At 44.7% G+C, this 13,385-nt stretch overlaps 1 protein-coding gene across 1 annotated transcript in view; it reads right to left on the reverse strand.

Moving 5' to 3' along the window:
• The window catches only part of LOC122934750 (oocyte zinc finger protein XlCOF6-like), a 33,495-nt gene extending 24,466 nt beyond the window's left edge, over positions 1-9,029 (reverse strand). Inside the window, exon 1 of the mRNA XM_044290434.1 lies at positions 8,990-9,029. The gene's annotated coding sequence lies outside the window, so the exon portion shown is untranslated. The remainder of the gene's footprint in view (positions 1-8,989) is intronic.
• Positions 9,030-13,385: the final 4,356 nt, after the last annotated feature.

A 13,385-nucleotide genomic window follows, 5' to 3' on the forward strand; every position in this document is an offset into this window, starting at 1 on the left:
ACACTAAGGGGACAGCACTATTTTGAGGGGGTGCTAAGGGGAAAGCACTATTGTGAGAGGGCACTACTAAGGGGACAGCACTATGGTGAGGGGGCACTACTAAGGGGACAGGACTATGGTGAGGGGGCACTACTAAGGGGACAGCACTATTGTGAGGGGGCACTAAGAGGACAGCACTATTGTGAGGGGGCAATAAGGGGACAGCACTATTGTGAGGGGGCACTAAGGGGACAGGACTATTGTGAGGGGGCACTACTAAGGGGACAGCACTATTGTGAGGGGGCACTAAGAGGACAGCACTATTGTGAGGGGGCACTAAGGGGACAGCACTATTGTGAGAGGACACTAAGGGGACAACACTATTGTGAGGGGGCTCTAAGGGGACAGCACTATTATGAGGGGGCACTAAGGGGACAGCACTATTGTGAGAGGACACTAAGAACAGCACTATTGTGAGAGGGCACTAAGGGGACAGCACTATTGTGAGAGGACACTAAGGGGACAGCACTATTGTGAGGGGGCACTAATAGGACAGCACTATTGTGAGTGGGCACTAAGGGGACAGGACTATTGTGAGGGGGCACTACTAAGGGGACAGCACTATTGTGAGGGGGCACTAAGAGGACAGCACTATTGTGAGGGGGTACTAAGGGGACAGCACTATTGTGAGAGGACACTAAGGGGACAGCACTATTTTGAGGGGGTGCTAAGGGGAAAGCACTATTGTGAGAGGGCACTACTAAGGGGACAGCACTATGGTGAGGGGGCACTACTAAGGGGACAGGACTATGGTGAGGGGGCACTACTAAGGGGACAGCACTATTGTGAGGGGGCACTAAGAGGACAGCACTATTGTGAGGGGGCAATAAGGGGACAGCACTATTGTGAGGTGGAATACTAAGGGGACAGCACTATTGTGAGGGGGCACTAAGGGGACAGCACTATTTTGAGGGGGCACTAAGGGGATAGCACTATTGTGAGGGGGCACTAAGGGGACAGCACTATTGTGAGGTGGAATACTAAGGGGACAGCACTATTGTGAGGGGGCACTAAGGGGACAGCACTATTTTGAGGGGGCACTAAGGGGACAGCACTATTGTGAGGGGGCACTAAGGGGACAGCACTATTGTGAGGGTGCACTAAGGGGACAGCAATATTGTAAGGGGGCACTAAGGGGACAGCACTATTGTGAGGGGGCAATAAGGGGACAGCACTATTTTGAGATGGCAATAAGGGGACAGCACTATTGTGAGGGGGCACTAAGGGGACAGCACTATTGTGAGGGGGCACTAAGGGGACAGCAATATTGTGAGGGGGCACTAAGGGGACAACACTATTGTGAGGGGGCACTAAGGGGGCAGCACTATTGTGAGGGGGCACTAAGGGGACAGCACTATTGTAAAGGGGGCACTAAGGGGACAGCACTATTGTGACGGGGCACTACTAAGGATACAACACAATTATAGAATGTGTCAGCAGATAAGAACCATTTGGCCAATCTAGTCTGCCCAATATACTGAATACTATGAATAGCCCCTGGCCCTATCTTATATGAAGGATGGCCTTATATTCTCTCCTCTTTTACCTTGTTGATTCCCTTTATGTATTTAGCAGTTTCTATCATCTCCCCTCTGTCTCGTCTTTCTTCCAAGCTATACATGTTAAGGGCCTTTAATCTTTCCTGGTAAGTTTTATCCTGCAATCCATGTACTAGTTTAGTAGCTCTTCTCTGAACTCTCTCCAAAGTATCAATATCCTTCTGGAGATATGGTCTCCAGTACTGAGCACAATACTCCAGATGAGGTTTCACTAGTGCTCTGTAGAGCGGCATGAGCACCTCCCTCTTTCTATTGGTAATGCCTCTCCCTATACACCCAAGCATTCTGCTAGCATTTCCTGCTGCTCTATGACATTGTCTGCCTACCTTTAAATCTTCTGAAATAATGATCCCTAAATCCCTTTCCTCAGATACTGAGGTTAGGACTGTATCACTGATTTTATATTCTGCTCTTGGGTTTTTACGTCCCAGGTGCATTATCTTGCTCTTATCAACATAAAATTTTAGTTGCCAGATTTTCGACCATTCCTCTAGTTTTCCTAAATCCTTTTCCATTTGGTGTATCCCTCCAGGGACATCAACCCTGTTACAAATCTTTGTGTCATCAGCAAAGAGACCCACCTTACCAGTGAGGCCTTCTGCAATTTTGCTGATAAAGATATTAAACAATATGGGTCCCAGAACAGATCCCTGAGGTACCCCACTGGTAACAAGACCATGGTCTGAATATACTCCATTGACTACAACCCTCTGTTGCCTGTCCCTCAGCCACTGCCTAATCCATTCAACAATATGGGAGTTCAAGCCCAAAGACTGCAATTTATTGATAAGCCTTCTATGTGGGACAGTATCAAAAGCCTTACTAAAGTCTAGATAAGCGATGTCTACTGCACCTCCGCCATCTATTATTTTAGTCACCCAATCAAAAAAAATCAATAAGATTAGTTTGACATGATCTCCTTGAAGTAAACCCATGCTGTTTTTCATCTTTCAATCCATGGGATTTTAGATGTTCCACAATCCTCTCCTTAAGTATGGTTTCCATTAATTTCCCTACTATTGATGTCAGGCTTACTGGCCTATAGTTGCCCGATTCCTCCCTACTACCTTTCTTGTGAATGGGCACAACATTTGCTAATTTCCAATCTTCTGTTACCAGTGATTGGTTAAATAAATCTGTTAATGGTTTTGCTAGTTCACCGCTAAGCTCTTTTAATAGCTTTGGGTGTATCCCATCAGGCCCCTGTGACTTATTTTTATTCATTTTAGACAGCTGACTTAGAACCTCTTCCTCGGTAAAGACACATGCATCAAAATATTAATTAGTCTTCTTTCCTAACTGAGGTTGTTTTCCTTCATTTTCCTTTCATCGAGGCAGTCAGCTAGTTCTTTATCTTCTTCCAGATACCTTCCTTCTTTTGTTTTTAATTTTGTAATTCCTTGTTTTAGTTTCCGTTTTTCATTTATGTATCTGAAGAATGCCTTATCGCCTTTTTTCCCTGACTGAGCTCATTTCTCTTCTGTCTGTGCTTTAGAAGCTCTTATAACTTGTTTGGCCTCTCTCTGCCTAATCTTATAAATTTGCCTGTCATCCTCGTTTTTTTTTTATTTTTATAATTCCTAAATGCTATCTTTTTGTTTTTATGATTTTGGCCACTTCTGCTTAGTACCACAGTGGTCTCTTCTTTTTTGTTTGCTTTTACTGACAAGCCTAATGTAATTTTCTGTTGCCTTCAATAGTACCACTTTTAAGTAGTCCCATTTCTTCTGGACTCTAATGAAACTGTTCCAATCTGATAGGGACTCGTATACCACTAATCTAATTTTAGAAAAGTAAATTTTTCTAAAATCTAAAACTTTTGTTTTGTGTGGTGTGACTCAGTCATTGTACTTATAGTAAACCACACTGACTGGTGATCACTAGATCCCAAGCTTTCCCCTACAGTAATATCAGATACCAAATTTCCATTTGTGAATACTAAATCTAAAATGGCCTCCTTCCGGGTTGGCTCCTCCACTACTTGCTGTAGAGATAATCCCAGTAGGGAATTTAGAATATCTGTACTCCTGGCAGAACTAGCTATTTTGGTTTTCCAGTTTACATCAGGAAGATTGAAGTCTCCCATAATGATAACTTCCCCCTTCAATGTCATTTTAGCTATTTCCTCAACTAGTAGATCATCTAATTATTTGACTATGCTAGGTTGTCTATATATCACACCTACACGAGTTACCTTATGATTATCAAGCCGCAAGGTAACCCAAACTGATTCGAAATTGTTCTCGCTAACTTGTATCAAATTTGATTTTATGCTATCTTTCACATACAGGGCCACCCCACCCCCTTCTTGCCTTCTCTGTCTTTCCTGTATAGAGAGAACCCTGGTATTGTTATATCCCAGTCATTACTCCCATTGAACCACGTCTCAGCAACAGCCACTACATCTATATTCTCAGATGCCATTATAGCCTCAAGTTTATTGATCTTATTCCCTAAATTGGGAGCATTTGTAGACAAGAATCTGAGCTTGTCATTTCTTAACCTTTGTGCTACTGGCATCTTCTGGAATTGTTCCGGGCGGCAGTTGGACTGCTGGATTATCACTCTTTTGCCCCACTTTCCTAGTTTAAATGCTCCTTAGCAAATACTTGGAACTGCTCACCGAGGACATTCGTTCCCTTGAGAGAAAGATGCAAACCATCTTTCTTGTACCGTTCTTTTCCACTCCAACAAGAGCTAACATGAGACACAAAGCCAAACTCTTGGTTTAGACACCATTCACCAAGCCATACATTGAATTGCTTAATGTGCATCTTCCTGTCATGGTGAAGGTTATGCACAGGCAAAACTGTAGAGAATGAAACAGTTGATGCAACCTTTCGTATATCCTTTCGAAGTGTGAGAAAAGCTTCTTTCACCTTTGAAACCTCATTGAAAGCCAGATAATTTGTCTCAAGATGGACAATAGCTTCCACCTCCCTTTCCTGCTTTGCTTGCCTAACAATATTAAGTATCCGTCGTCTATCCCTGCTAGCGCTAGCACCAGGGAGACATCTCAAAAGACCATTCTCCTCTACTCCTTATGAGGGGGCAATACTAAGGGGACAGCACTATTGTGAGGGGGCACTAAGGGAACAGCATTATTGTGAGGTGGCACTACTAAGGGGACAGCACTATTATGAGGGGAAATACTAAGGGGACAGCACTACAGGGAGTGCAGAATTATTAGGCAAATGAGTATTTTGACCACATCATCCTCTTTATGCATGTTGTCTTACTCCAAGCTGTATAGGCTCGAAAGCCTACTACCAATTAAGCATATTAGGTGATGTGCATCTCTGTAATGAGAAGGGGTGTGGTCTAATGACATCAACACCCTATATCAGGTGTGCATAATTATTAGGCAACTTCCTTTCCTTTGGCAAAATGGGTCAAAAGAAGGACTTGACAGGCTCAGAAAAGTCAAAAATAGTGAGATATCTTGCAGAGGGATGCAGCACTCTTAAAATTGCAAAGCTTCTGAAGCGTGATCATCGAACAATCAATTGTTTCATTCAAAATAGTCAACAGGGTCGCAAGAAGCGTGTGGAAAAACCAAGGCGCAAAATAACTGCCCATGAACTGAGAAAAGTCAAGCGTGCAGCTGCCAAGATGCCACTTGCCACCAGTTTGGCCATATTTCAGAGCTGCAACATCACTGGAGTGCCCAAAAGCACAAGGTGTGCAATACTCAGAGACATGGCCAAGGTAAGAAAGGCTGAAAGACGACCACCACTGAACAAGACACACAAGCTGAAACGTCAAGACTGGGCCAAGAAATATCTCAAGACTGATTTTTCTAAGGTTTTATGGACTGATGAAATGAGAGTGAGTCTTGATGGGCCAGATGGATGGGCCCGTGGCTGGATTGGTAAAAGGCAGAGAGCTCCAGTCCGACTCAGACGCCTGCAAGGTGGAGGTGGAGTACTGGCTTGGGCTGGTATCATCAAAGATGAGCTTGTGGGGCCTTTTCGGGTTGAGGATGGAGTCAAGCTCAACTGCCAGTTTCTGGAAGACACCTTCTTCAAGCAGTGGTACAGGAAGAAGTCTGCATCCTTCAAGAAAAACATGATTTTCATGCAGGACAATGCTCCATCACACGCGTCCAAGTACTCCACAGCGTGGCTGGCAAGAAAGGGTATAAAAGAAGAAAATCTAATGACATGGCCTCCTTGTTCACCTGATCTGAACCCCATTGAGAACCTGTGTTCCATCATCAAATGTGAGATTTACAAGGAGGGAAAACAGTACACCTCTCTGAACAGTGTCTGGGAGGCTGTGGTTGCTGCTGCACGCAATGTTGATGGTGAACAGATCAAAACACTGACAGAATCCATGGATGGCAGGCTTTTGAGTGTCCTTGCAAAGAAAGGTGGCTATATTGGTCACTGATTTGTTTTTGTTTTGTTTTTGAATGTCAGAAATGTATATTTGTGAATGTTGAGATGTTATATTGGTTTCACTGGTAAAAATAAATAATTGAAATGGGTATATATTTGTTTTTTGTTAAGTTGCCTAATAATTATGCACAGTAATAGTAACCTGCACACACAGATATCCCCCTAAAATAGCTAAAACTAAAAACAAACTAAAAACTACTTCCGAAAATATTCAGCTTTGATATTAATAAGTTTTTTGGGTTCATTGAGAACATGGTTGTTGTTCAATAATAAAATGAATCCTCAATAATACAACTTGCCTAATAATTCTGCACTCCCTGTATTGTGAGGGGGCACTATGGAGACAGCACTATTGTGAGTGGGTATTAAGGGGACAGCACTATTGTGAGTGGGCACTAAGGGGACAGCAATATTGTGAGGCGGCACTAAGGGGACAGCACTATTGTGAGGCGGCACTAAGGGGACAGCAATATTGTGAGGGGGCACTAAGGAAACAGCACTATTGTGAGGGGGCACTAAGGGGACAGCACTATTGTGAGGGGGAATACTAAGGGGACAGCACTATTATGAGGGGGCAATACTAAGGGGACAGCACTATTGTGAGGGGCATTACTAAGGGGGCACCACTATTGTGAGGGGGCACTAAGGGGACAGCACTATTGTGAGGGGGAATACTAAGAGGACAGCACTATTATGAGGGGGCAATACTAAGGGGACAGCACTATTGTGAGGGGCATTACTAAGGGGGCACCACTATTGTGAGGGGGCACTAAGGTGACAGCACTATTGTGAGGAGGCACTAAGGGGACAACACTATTGTGAGGGGGCACTACTAAGGGGACAGCACTATTGTGAGGGGGCACGAAGGGGACAGCACTATTGTGAGGGGGCACGAAGGGGACAGCACTATTGTGAGGGGCATTACTAAGGGGGCAGCACTATTGTGAGGAAGCACTAACGGGACAGCACTATTGTGAGGGGCCACTAAGGGGAAAGCACTATTGTGAGGGGGCACTACTAAGGGGACAGCACTATTGTGAGGGGGCACTGCTAAGGAAACAGCACTATTGTGAGGGGGTATTAAGGGGATAGCAATATTGTGAGACGGCACTAAGAGTACAGCACTATTGTGAGACGGCACTAAGAGTACAGCACTATTGTGAGGGGGCACTAAGAGTACAGCACTATTGTGAGGGGGCACTAAGGGGACAGCACTATTGTGAGGGGGCACTAAGGAGACAGCACTATTGTGAGGGGGCACTAAGGGGGCAGCACTATTGTGAGGGGGAACTAAGAGGACAGCACTATTGTGAGGGGGCACATGTTTTTATCCATAATTAATCAACATAAATGTTGAAAAAAAAAAAAAAAGCCCCATTCCGTCTACACAACGACCTTTCTAGCGGAACATAGTTTGTACTTCTAGTCTATGGTGTCGCACTGTAACATTACAGTTGCCACATTTCCCAACAAAACATATCGGCCAAGTTAAGCCACATTCCAATGTGGATGTGCGGCTGTGGCTTAATACAAGGTGTCGTTATGTCATAATGTGGCTCCCAGTATTAATAGCGCCCCTATTAATGCCACCCAGAATGGATTATATCCCCAATTAGTGTTTCTAGTATTAGTAATGCACCCCATTAGTGCTCATCAGAATGAATAATGCCCCCATCAGCCCCCTTCAGAATTAATGCCCTATTAGTGCCCCCAGTAATAGTAATGTCTCCATTAGTGCCCCCCAGAATAATAATGCCCCCATAAGCACCCCCCAGAATTAATACTACCCCATTTAGGGTCCCAGTTACAGTAATGCCCTGCCAGAATTATCGATACCCCTATTAGTGCCCCCCGGAATTAATAGTGCCGCCATTAGTGACTGTAATAATAATGCCCCCATTAGTGCCCCCAATAATATTAGTGCCCCCAGAATTACTAATGCTCCCTTCTCTTCTATGTGCAAAAAACAGAAGTCAGCTCCTCCAGTTGATGGCTCCGCTGCGTTCCAGCATGATGGCGTCTGGCCGGTCCTGTCCTGAGCTACCAGTGAGCAGCGAGTGTTCCCAGCAGAGGCAGCAAATTACCGGCTTGGCCGATGAGATACTGGCCGGGGGGCAACCTTACCGGTCATCAGTGTGCGGTAGGTGGGGGCTCGTCTCTATCAGGACCCCACTAATCCTGGGAATGAAGGGGCTGCAGAGCTGCTTTACTGCTGAATCTCCTCCACAGTCCCTGCTCATTAGAGCTCTGGCCTCCGCTGTGCAGGGACAGTGAGGAGAGGACACAGCGCTGCAGCCCCTTCATCTAGAAGAGGTTGTCCCCACCGATCACACACTGACTCCATATCCTAGTGATATCACAGAACACTGTGTGATGGAAGACCCCTCTAATCCAGGAGAACAGCCCCTCTTACAGGGGTCTGGGGGGGGTCTCCTAATATTCCAGGGCAGACATGTCTGAGGAGAACTCCCCTCCTGTGAGCAGAGACTCTCTATGGCCGGTGCTGCCCCCTGCTGGACCTGCTATATATCATCTATAGTAATTCTGGGGGCACTAATATTATTGGGGGCACTAATGGGGGCATTATTATTACAGTCACTAATGGCGGCACTATTAATTCCGGGGGGCACTAATAGGGGTATCGATAATTCTGGCAGGGCATTACTGTAACTGGGACCCTAAATGGGGTAGTATTAATTCTGGGGGGTGCTTATGGGGGCATTATTATTCTGGGGGGCACTAATGGAGACATTACTATTACTGGGGGCACTAATAGGGCATTAATTCTGAAGGGTGCTGATGGGGGCATTATTCATTCTGATGAGCACTAATGGGGGGCATTACTAATACTAGAAACACTAATTGGGGATATAATCCATTCTGGGTGGCATTAATAGGGGCGCTATTAATACTGGGAGCCACATTATGACATAACGACACCTTGTATTAAGCTCCATTCTAATAAACCCAGAACCAAGACCAATAACGGACCTGCAGATCTCACCTCCTGGGGCTGCAGGACCTGCGATGACGTCACACTGGTCACATGTCAGGAAGTGCTGCACAGTGAAAGACCTCCCCTGCTTTACTCCTCCCCTCATGTGACTGATCACATGACCATGACATTATCAAAGGTCCTGAAGTCACTAGGATATAATATCAGTAGTATCTGAAGTCTACGGTACGGACCTTTTCTATGTGTTATACACAGAGAGGTTTTCCTGCTGCTGTGGTCCTCTTTAGACTCGTGTTGAGCACGAATATTCGAATTACGAATATTTATCTTGAATATCGCAACTTCGAGAATTCGCAAATACTTTGAATATAGTGCTATATATTCGCTATATCGAATATTCATCATTTTTTAACATCTGAAAACATGATTCCTCCCTGCTTGTTTCTTGTGGGCCAATTAGTCATTGGCCTACAAGCAACTTAATCAGGAGGGAATGATGACATATTCAAAATAGTGCTATATATTAGTTTTTTAGAATATTCGTCAATTTTTTCCATCAGAGTCATGATTCCTCCCTGCTTAAATTGCATGTGGGACAATGACTGTTCACTTCAGATGGAAAAAAATGATGAATATTCTAAAAAACGAATATATAGCACTAAATTCTATAGTGTTATATATTCGTTTTTTACCCACTTTACAGTACACGATTTTTACATTGAAGATTTTTTGCAATCGCGAAATAGTGTCGAATGCAAATATTCGTAAATATGTGACGAATATTCTACCACATATTCACAAAATATCGCGAATATGGGACCTGCCGCTCATCAGTACTTCAGACATGGAGTTTAGCCTGCTCACAGTGTACTGTCTATTTCCCATACACCAGACGGACCTTTTCTATGTGTTATATACAGAGAGGTTCTCCTGCTGGTGACGTCCTCTTCAGACATGGCGTTTAGCCTGCTTACAGTGTACTGTCTATTTCCCATACACCAGACGGACCTTTTCTATGTGTAATATACAGAGAGGTTCTCCTGCTGGTGAGGTCCTCTTCAGACATGGCGTTTAGCCTGCTTACAGTGTACTGTCTATTTCCCATACACCAGACGGACCTTTTCTATGTGTTATATACAGGTCCTTCTCAAAAAATTTGCATATTGTGATAAAGTTCATTATTTTCTGTATTGTACTGATAAACATTAGACTTTCATATATTTTAGATTCATTACACACCAACTGAAGTAGTTCAAGCCTTTTATTGTTTTAATATTGATGATTTTGGCATACAGCTCATGAAAACCCCAAATTCCTATCAAAAAAAATTAGCATATCATGAAAAGGTTCTCTAAACGAGCTATTAACCTAATCATCTGAATCAACTAATTAACTCTAAACACTGCAAAAGATTCCTGAGGCTTTTAAAAACTCCCAACCTGGTTCATTACTCAAAACCGCAATCATGGGTAAGACTGCCGACCTGACTGCTGTCCAGAAGGCCATCATTGACACCCTCAAGCAAGAGGGTAAGACACAGAAAGACATGTCTGAGCGAATAGGCTGTTCCCAGAGTGCTGTATCAAGGCACCTCAGTGGGAAGTCTGTGGGAAGGAAAAAGTGTGGCAGAAAACGCTACACAACGAGAAGAGGTGACCGGACCCTGAGGAAGATTGTGGAGAAGGACCGATTCCAGACTTTGGGGGACCTGCGGAAGCAGTGGACTGAGTCTGGAGTAGAAACATCCAGAGCCCCCGTGTACAGGCGTGTGCAGGAAATGGGCTACAGGTGCCGCATTCCCCAGAAACAGCGGCAGAAGCGCCTGACCTGGGCTACAGAGAAGCAGCACTGGACTGTTGCTCAGTGGTCCAAAGTACTTTTTTCGGATGAAAGCAAATTTTGCAAGTCATTCGGAAATCAAGGTGCCAAAGTCTGGAGGAAGACTGGGGAGAGGGAAATGCCAAAATGCCTGAAGTCCAGTGTCAAGTCCCCACAGTCAGTGATGGTCTGGGGTGCCATGTCAGCTGCTGGTGTTGGTCCACTGTGTTTTATCAAGGGCAGGGTCAATGCAGCTAGCTATCAGGAGATTTTGGAGCACTTCATGCTTCCATCTGCTGAAAGGCTTTATGGAGATGATGTCATTTTTCAGCACGACCTGGCACCTGCTCACAGCGCCAAAACCACTGGTAAATGGTTTACTGACCATGGTATTACTGTGCTCAATTGGCCTGCCAACACTCCTGACCTGAACCCCATAGAGAATCTGTGGGATATTGGGAAGAGAAAGTTGAGAGACGCAAGACCCAACACTCTGGATGAGCTTAAGGCCGCTATCGAAGCCTCCTGGGCCTCCATAACACCTCAGCAGTGCCACAGGCTGATGGCCTCCATGCCACGCCACATTGAAGCAGTCATTTCTGCAAAAGGATTCCCGACCAAGTATTGAGTGCAGAACTGAACATAATTATTTGAAGGTTGACTTTTTTTGTATTAAAAACACTTTTCTGTTATTGGTCAGATGAAATATGCTAATTTTTTTAGATAGGAATTTTGGGTTTTCATGAGCTGTATGCCAAAATCATCAATATTAAAACAATTAAAGGCTTGAACTACTTCAGTTATGTAGAAAAACGAAAAACAAAAAAATTTATTAGTGGCAATTTTGGAGGAGCTGCTCAACCCCAGACACAGTAGCGTGTCCTCAATCAGGGGGAGCAACCCGACCGCATGTGGACCGCGATAATCGACTAACCCCAGCAAAATATGCATACAATGGAGGACGTCGGCGCGGTCCACATGCACCACAAGAGCAAACTACACAAAATGTAGCAATCATATGAAACACAGAGAAAGAATGCACCAAACAGATATAACACTGACTATACTGGCAAGACACAAATGAAGATATTAAAAGCTGAGACTTTAGCCAATATATACCAGTGATGGATATATCGGAGCCCATCATGCACCACGTCACGGTTCTCAGCATGGCAAGGGGTCCTAACCGCTGCTCTAGCTTTTAATATCTTCATCTGTGTCTTGCCAGTATAGTCAGTGTTATATCTGTTTGGTGCATTCTTTCTCTGTGTTTCATATGATTGCTACATTTTGTGTAGTTTGCTCTTGTGGTGCATGTGGACCGCGCCGACGTCCTCCATTGTATGCATATTTTGCTGGGGTTAGTCGATTATCGCGGTCCACATGCGGTCGGGTTGCTCCCCCTGATTGAGGACACGCTACTGTGTCTGGGGTTGAGCAGCTCCTCCAAAATTGCCACTAATAAATTTTTTTGTTTTTCGTTTTTCTGCTTTGCTAGATTCGAGTGTGTCTGCCTTTACCTGGCATTTAAACACTCCTTTGCACCTGGTCACCTCCATCACATGGTCTGATGTGGGTGTGGCTTGCAGCCTGGCTTCATTCACATCGCACAACCGCAGCATTCATGCTGGGCGTTTGTGGGAAGCTTTGCTGCGAGCTGAATTATATCACCCCCAGACCGTGTTCACACCATAGTTAGAGCAGCGGTTAGGACCCCTTGCCATGCTGAGAACCGTGACGTGGTGCATGATGGGCTCCGATATATCCATCACTGGTATATATTGGCTAAAGTCTCAGCTTTTAATATCTTCATTTGTGTCTTGCCAGTATAGTCAGTGTTATATCTGTTTGGTGCATTCTTTCTCTGTGTTTCATACTTCAGTTATGTGTAATGAATCTAAAATATATGAAAGTCTAATGGTATCAGTACATTACAGAAAATAATGAACTTTATCACAATATGCTAATTTTTGGAGAAGGACCTGTACAGAGAGGTTCTCCTGCTGGTGAGGTCCTCTTCAGGCATGGAGTTTAGCCTGCTCACAGTGTACTGTCTATTTCCCATACACCAGACGGACCTTTTCTATGTGTTATATACAGAGAGGTTCTCCTGCTGGTGAGGTCCTCTTCAGGCATGGAGTTTAGCCTGCTCACAATGTACTGTCTATTTCCCATACACCAGATGGACCTTTTCTATGTGTTATATACAGAGAGGTTTTCCTGCTGGTGAGGTCCTCTTCAGGCATGGGGTTCAGCCTACTCAGAGTGGGAAAGTGGCCAGATCCCCATTACAGTCCGGCGGTGCATGGTGGTATCCAGGTATGACAGATACGGTGAACTCCTCCACCGGAACAGACTGACAGAGTTCACTTTTGGACACAGCCTTAGGCCTCATGCACACGACCGTTGTGTGCATCCGTGGCCGTTGTGCAGTTTTCCGCATTTTTTTCGCGGACCCATTGACTTTCAATGGGTCCGTGGAAAAATCGGAAAATGCACCGTTTTGCAGCCGAGACCGTGATCCGTGTATCCTGTCCGTCAAAAAAATATGACCTGTCCAATTTTTTTGACGGACAACGGTTCACGGACCCATTCAAGTCAATGGGTCCGTGA

Source organism: Bufo gargarizans, chromosome 4 (assembly GCF_014858855.1).
Source record: "Bufo gargarizans isolate SCDJY-AF-19 chromosome 4, ASM1485885v1, whole genome shotgun sequence".
Taxonomy (NCBI): Eukaryota; Metazoa; Chordata; class Amphibia; order Anura; family Bufonidae; genus Bufo; species Bufo gargarizans.